We start from the raw sequence: 6,748 nt of genomic DNA on the forward strand, positions 1-6,748 counted from the left end.
TGTTTTTAGAAATTTTACAAAATAGCTTGTAAAATAATTGTAACTGATGAAAACTTCTGGCTTTTTCCCCCTCTTCTCTGACTCTACTTACACTTGATAATTGAGTGACAGTGGGAAATGTTAACTTGTGTTCAACATGACACTGAACTCAAAAAATACTCAGTTTTTAGTTCAGTGGGATATTTTTAATGTGGCTACACCCGCTTCCACGTGTAGTTAGGCTGTTGCTAGCCACCACAGCATAGGAACCTCTTTGGAGAATATTCAAACTGCTCACTGTGTCATGACCTAAGGGGCACAGGGAGAGGTCCTATCACTATATAAAAATATCTTGTGGTGGGTTCCTGGGTAGCTCAGTGGGTTAAGCCTCTGCCTTTGGCTCAGGTCATGATCTCAGGGTCCTGGGATCGAGTCCTGCATTGGGCTCTCCGCTTAGTGGGGAGCTGGCTTCCTCCTTTCTCTCTCTCTGCCTGCCTCTCTGCCTACTTGGGATCTCTGTCTGTCAAATAAATATTAAATAAAAATCTTTAAAAAAATACCTTGTGGTATCAGGCACCAGGAGTTTTTGAGTAGCAGAAGAAATAGAGGATTTGAAATATATTGAACTAGAACCATGGAAACATATTTAATCATGAGCTATATAAGCTTTCATTCAGAGAGTTCAATGATCATTCATACCTAGAAAAAAATAGCTTTCTCCTATCCAGAAAATACTTGGCAGTGTTTCATGAACAATTATTCACACACCTTATACTATTCTTATTTGATAGGAATGACATGAAATAGAATATACTAACTTTTCTCCTTTTGTAGGACATAAACATGTAACAGTACCACAAATAAGTAAATGAGTGTGCAACACTGTATGCTTTCTGCCTTTCATTTATCTCATCATGGCTTGGTTTTTCAGTCTGTCTTGTCCTGACGAAACTCAAGGTCCTTTTGGAATGGCCCACTAGATTGCTTGAACAGTGAAGATATGGTTTTATTTTTATCATTATTGTGGATATTTTTAGATAATTCAAATATTAATAAACACATGTCCAAATTTTTTTTTTAAATACTTTATTTATTTATTTGACAGACAGAGATCACAAGTAGGCAGAGAGGCAGGCAGAGAGAGAGGAAGGGAAGCAGGCTCCATGCTGAGCAGAGAGCCCGATGTGGGGCTCAATCCCAGCACCCTGGGATCATGACCTGAGCTGAAGGCAGAGGCTTTAACCCACTGAGCCACCCAGGTGCCCCCAAAAGTTTTTGTGCTGAATTCCATCATATGGATGTATCATACGTTATTTAACCAATTAGTCTTGAATGATATTTAAGCTAATCCCAGATTTTGGCTTTACTAATAGTACTGTGCTGGGGATACTTGCATGTGTATGTGTGTGGGTGTGGGTGTGACTGAGTCAGTGGGCATGATTAAGTTAGCATGAGCCATTAAACAAATCTTGGCATGAAGAGGTATCATTGTAGGAAGAAATCAACTGAGTTGGGACACAGAAATCTATGATCTACTCATAGATCCAAAGCTAGGACCTGGCTAGAGGTGAAAGTTCATGGTAATGAGAAAATTTAGAAATAGACATCATATATCTAAAAGGGTATATTAATCGTGAATTTTTTTTTTAATTTTCTGATGCTTCCAAATCTTGGGGACTTGCTGCCCCTTCCAAGGTGAGCTTGTTCCTAAAGATAGAGACAATTTCCCTGGGAGTGTGTCTTTTATGGGTTAACCAACAATATAGAGCCCATACTAGTCACCGTTTTGCATGGGACTCACTCTCAAGGCCATTATTACCCTGTCCTAATCACTCAGGGCCGGGTATGAGAAAAATAGGGACAACTCCTAACCCCCACAGCACACTGAAATTATGCAAACTAGCCAATCTTAAATCTACTTTCCCTACCTGGCCCATTCTTCCTATAGAAACCACATAAAAGCTATGCCCACATTTTTCCCTCATTCCTTCTGCGTCTTGACTGACCCTCGTGCTTCCCTGTGTAGCCCAGTGTGCTATGGCACAACTCCTGTTTCTAGGGATTTGTGAGTATAAAATTCTTCTACCTTCAAGACAATCATGTCCATGTCTGTGTCCTATCATATCTGATTAAAACAAATCCCACGTACTTTTAAAATAAAACGTCACATCAGTACTCTTTTATCACAAAAGTGGAAGGCAACAGAAATAATAACTAGGAAACCAAATTTTGCTCACAGACAAACATAGTCCCATTGGAATGAAAAAAAGTGCATGCCCGGGGCCTTGAAGAGAATTCTGCATGGTTTCTGCTCTAGTGGGCAGGCTCACTGGACACAACCCAGGAAACCCAGAAAAGCTCTCGCCCCTTATTAGGGTATCTTAAAGGTACCAAAATAAGATGCTCATGTAAGGCACAATCTCCATTATTCTCTCAGGGTTCCCGGTACTTTGCACACAGAAAACACTTAATAAACATTTTCTTAACGAATCAATGACAATGGATCTAAGCGAACACCCACATAACCAACTCTAATGCAGTGTGGGAAGGGATATGATAAAAGTAGAACAAGGTGTGGGAAGGACTGATTTAATTTATATTTGTGCTCCATCCCAAGGTTTTCCTTTCTAACTCTTGTGATGCCTGCCTTGCTTCCCTTTCACCAGACACAGTGTGACCAGAAACAGGAAGAGGGGTGAAGACAGACACAGGCAACCACTCTTCCTGCCCATCATGAGCCTTGCCACGGAGGCTTTAAGAAAGGAGTTGAAAGTAATCATTAAAATGAGTTTTAGGGATTACCCTTGGATTTCATTTATCCCTGCTCACTCCTTTCCCTATAGGCAAGAATAATGAGTTGCTTGCATTTTTATTTGCAGGAATTCAATGAAATTCTGAACCCTAAGAAAAGTATATTCCCTCAGAATTAGGAGAATATATCAGATAAATTGTCCAAAGAAGAATCTGCCCAAAGTTAAATTTTTGAGGCAAGCTTGATTTATCTTAATACAATGGAATATTAAACTTACATAAAATATTCATATGATTAGGGAGAAAATTGTCTTGAACTTGGAGCAGTTTAGACTCTGAGGAAAAAGTCTTGAAAAATTACATTATGAAAATGTTTCCTCTTAGGGATGTGAAATTCATATAAAAATTGTAAAAGAAATACACTTTTAAACTTTCTAGATGATGTTTTCAATTACATAGACGTTTTTAAACTGCAAAACAGGTGATCTAAGGAGCTACTTAGATAAACCTACTTTCTATCAAAGGCTAAGAGCAAACATTATAGTTACCATAATGTTTTAACATGAACTTAACTTTGGGCAGATTCTTCTAAACTATACTGAGGGATTTTTTTTTCCTTCTGCTGCTTCCTCTCTGTGTTCACATAATAATACTCTTTAAAAAGCCTACATTTAATTATAGTTATGAATTATATAATTATATAGAATATATTATATAGAATATATTCTATATACTATATAGAATATATAGTTATGAATTATATATTGTAGTTATGAATTACTTTTATTTCTAAAAGAAAGATCATGGAAAAAACACTGCCCTGTAAGGTTTTGTTAATCCAAAGTTTCTGGTACAATGTAGGTGTTCAACAAATATTGAATGAATGAATGAATGTTTTCCATTTGTCCACAAGCCATCTGTTCAATACCCCATAATTTTCTTAGAAAGATTTATGTTAGCAGGTCTCTAGTTACAGAAATTAGGCATTATTTGCAATTCTTACATTATGTCATACATTTGCCATACATTAGAAATTCTTTACAATATTTTTCCAATCTTATTTCTGTGCCCGAAGCCTACATTTAATTATAGTTATGAATTATATAATTATATAGAATATATTATATAGAATATATTCTATATACTATATAGAATATATAGTTATGAATTATATATTGTAGTTATGAATTACTTTTATTTCTAAAAGAAAGATCATGGAAAAAACACTGCCCTGTAAGGTTTTGTTAATCCAAAGTTTCTGGTACAATGTAGGTGTTCAACAAATATTGAATGAATGAATGAATGTTTTCCATTTGTCCACAAGCCATCTGTTCAATACCCCATAATTTTCTTAGAAAGATTTATGTTAGCAGGTCTCTAGTTACAGAAATTAGGCATTATTTGCAATTCTTACATTATGTCATACATTTGCCATACATTAGAAATTCTTTACAATATTTTTCCAATCTTATTTCTAAGGGAAGGTCATCTTCTGGGGGTTTAGTTACTACTTCATTGATGAGATGAGTTTCAAGATCAATCAGTCTCGATGACCGCTCTTCTTTAAGTTAAAGAGAGCCATGATGATGCTCTGGCTTTGCCATTTTTGGTCTGCATGGTGCTGAACAGAAATAGAAAAAGTAGGAAGCTGTAGAAGTACAGTATGAAGAAGTCTGCATTAAAATGTAAATTACTTTATCAATCAAAAAAGATTGGAATATTGATCACCCAGTACCCAAATTATTGAGAAGAAAGAATGCCTCCCCCGTATGTTACATTGTTCCTAAGTATTAAACTGAAGGTAATCTCTTAAACTAAATGATAATGTCCAGTAATCCCACAGCAAAAGCAAAGAAAGACAAAATAGCAACAGTGTCTCACCAGGTTGCTATGGGGATAGAATCAAGAGAGAGTCAATTTCTGTGATATTTACATGAGATGCCAATTAGGAGAGCAGTTGCTGCTCTTGCCCTATCCTCTTATATCCTAGCAGCTCTCTGTTCCCCAGGATTGGTTCAAGCTTTCTCCTCTGTAAGGTGATGTGGATGGATCAGTGACAGATGGAAACAAAACAAAACAAAACAGAAAACTGATGGTACTGGGAACAGTAGGATAAATTCAGATTCTGACTATGAAGAAGGCTGGTAGCCAGTGGAAAAAAAACAATAGAAATGTGTTCAAAGAGAAGGTTCAGTGGTGATGGTTCCCCAAAGAGAAGGACACTCCGTTACCTTGGGAAACAGCAATATGTAGTCATAACGCCTACAGCCCAGTTTCTTACTCCCATCAATGGCAAATCATCCATCTCACCGCTATGACTTTATTACCCACCTGTAAATGTCCACAAATGAGCATCTAAGCCACAGAAAAAATGATTCTGATGCGTTGCTGCGTTGTTCCTTACCTCACTGTCCTGTTTAATTCTTTCAGTAAATGAACTCAGTAATAGGTACTCATGATTGCTAATTCATTCTCTAAATTTGTGTGATGTTACACAAGCACCTTCGTACACCTATCCACGTGTATATGTTATCAGTATGTCATAGACACACATTTGCTCTGCAGTTCTATACGTACTTACTCCTCTCTACCCCACTGACCAAACTACTGTTCAGAACCACGAGTGCTGAATTCAAACATACAGCCACATCTCCCAGCTGGAGAACTGGAACCAGTTTCAAGAGAATCTGTTTTTGTTGTTGTTGTTGTTGTTGTTGTTTGTTTTTTTTTTTCAAGAGAACCGTGCTGGAGTTGAAGTTGATGCTAAGCTTTTCATCATTCCTCCCCAGCATTACAAAGAAGTCTCCCTCGAACCTTTCAAAACTTACCTCTGATTCTGGTTCTTCACGAACCCGGGTAGCACATGCTCCTTCCCTTCCGGTCTCCCAGCCTTCCCTTCCTCCTTCACAGTTCTTTGTTCCTGCAGCCGTTGGATGCGTTCCTACTCTCAGTGATGCTTTGCTACATTTTCCTGTCAACTGAAATATTCTTTGGAGTCTTGCTTTGAACTCCCCTTTATGTTTCTGCCTTTGATATCTTTGTTGCATTTCCTCTGAGATCAGATTTTCTGTTATTTGCTCCTGGTGTGGCTCTCCTCGGGCACACTCTCTTCTGGGCATGGAGAGAAAAGGAGTCCCTTCCCTCTGTCCTTGCCTTCCCTTGTTTTCCCTCTGTGTCCCCCGTCTGCGTGCCCCTCTCCTGTGGCTCTCACACAAGCCCCTTTTTACTAAAACGGGCCCTGCTTGTCTCCTTCCTCAGCAGGCGCTCGCTTCTTCCGCTGCCCTGACTTCCTTTGCTCTGTGCACTGTTCCCCTGGCCACTCATGTTCTCACTCAACAATCTCTTCACCTACAACCCCAAATCTACCTTCTCTATTTTCTTCCCATGTCTTCTTGGCAATGGCTTTCAAAGCCTCGCTCTCCCCCCACATCATGTTCACTGGGGCAAGTGTGACCAGCTCACCTCCATGTGCCCTTTCATTCCGGGCTGTGCCGCTGGCTGGTGGGGATGCCTTCTTCCCCAGCTGACAGGCTTTCATGCGTTGTGCGTAGATATATGGCCTTTCTCATTACAAAAGTGACACACCATTCACTTTCTGCAAAGGTCCTGGCGAGGCTCTTGTTTCTTCACCCTGGGAACACCATTCCTGACTGCATGTTCTATTAAGATGCTCCCTGGAGCTCACCTATCTTCCTTGGTAAAAATGACAGCATGAGTAATCCTGAAATGAGAAACTCACACGTGGCAGATAGTTAACCGTATCCTCCCCATTTCAAATTTGTGTTGTGCCCTGGAGTCCTCACGGGCAGGCTGTTTCCCTAAGAATTAACTGAGAGGGAGCTTTGACTTGGTTCCAGAAATCCACTGGAACTTTCATAACTTAGATGCGGATGAAGGTGGAGGAGATGTTCGAGGAAACTTTCCTTAATCCTCTACTATAAATGAGGTGGGATATCACATGGATTGGAGGTGTTTCTGAAATCTGCCCGAGCTATACACCTTACCTCTGTGTGTGCTG

General features: G+C 39.2%; 1 long non-coding RNA gene across 1 annotated transcript in view; it reads right to left on the reverse strand.

The window, feature by feature from the left end:
* Positions 1–6,440, reverse strand: part of LOC116596789 — a 40,636-nt gene extending 34,196 nt beyond the window's left edge. The window contains exon 1 of the long non-coding RNA XR_004288315.1: positions 6,193–6,440. This is a non-coding gene — a long non-coding RNA (uncharacterized LOC116596789). The remainder of the gene's footprint in view (positions 1–6,192) is intronic.
* Positions 6,441–6,748: the final 308 nt, after the last annotated feature.

Source organism: Mustela erminea, chromosome 8 (assembly GCF_009829155.1).
Source record: "Mustela erminea isolate mMusErm1 chromosome 8, mMusErm1.Pri, whole genome shotgun sequence".
NCBI classification, from domain to species: Eukaryota; Metazoa; Chordata; class Mammalia; order Carnivora; family Mustelidae; genus Mustela; species Mustela erminea.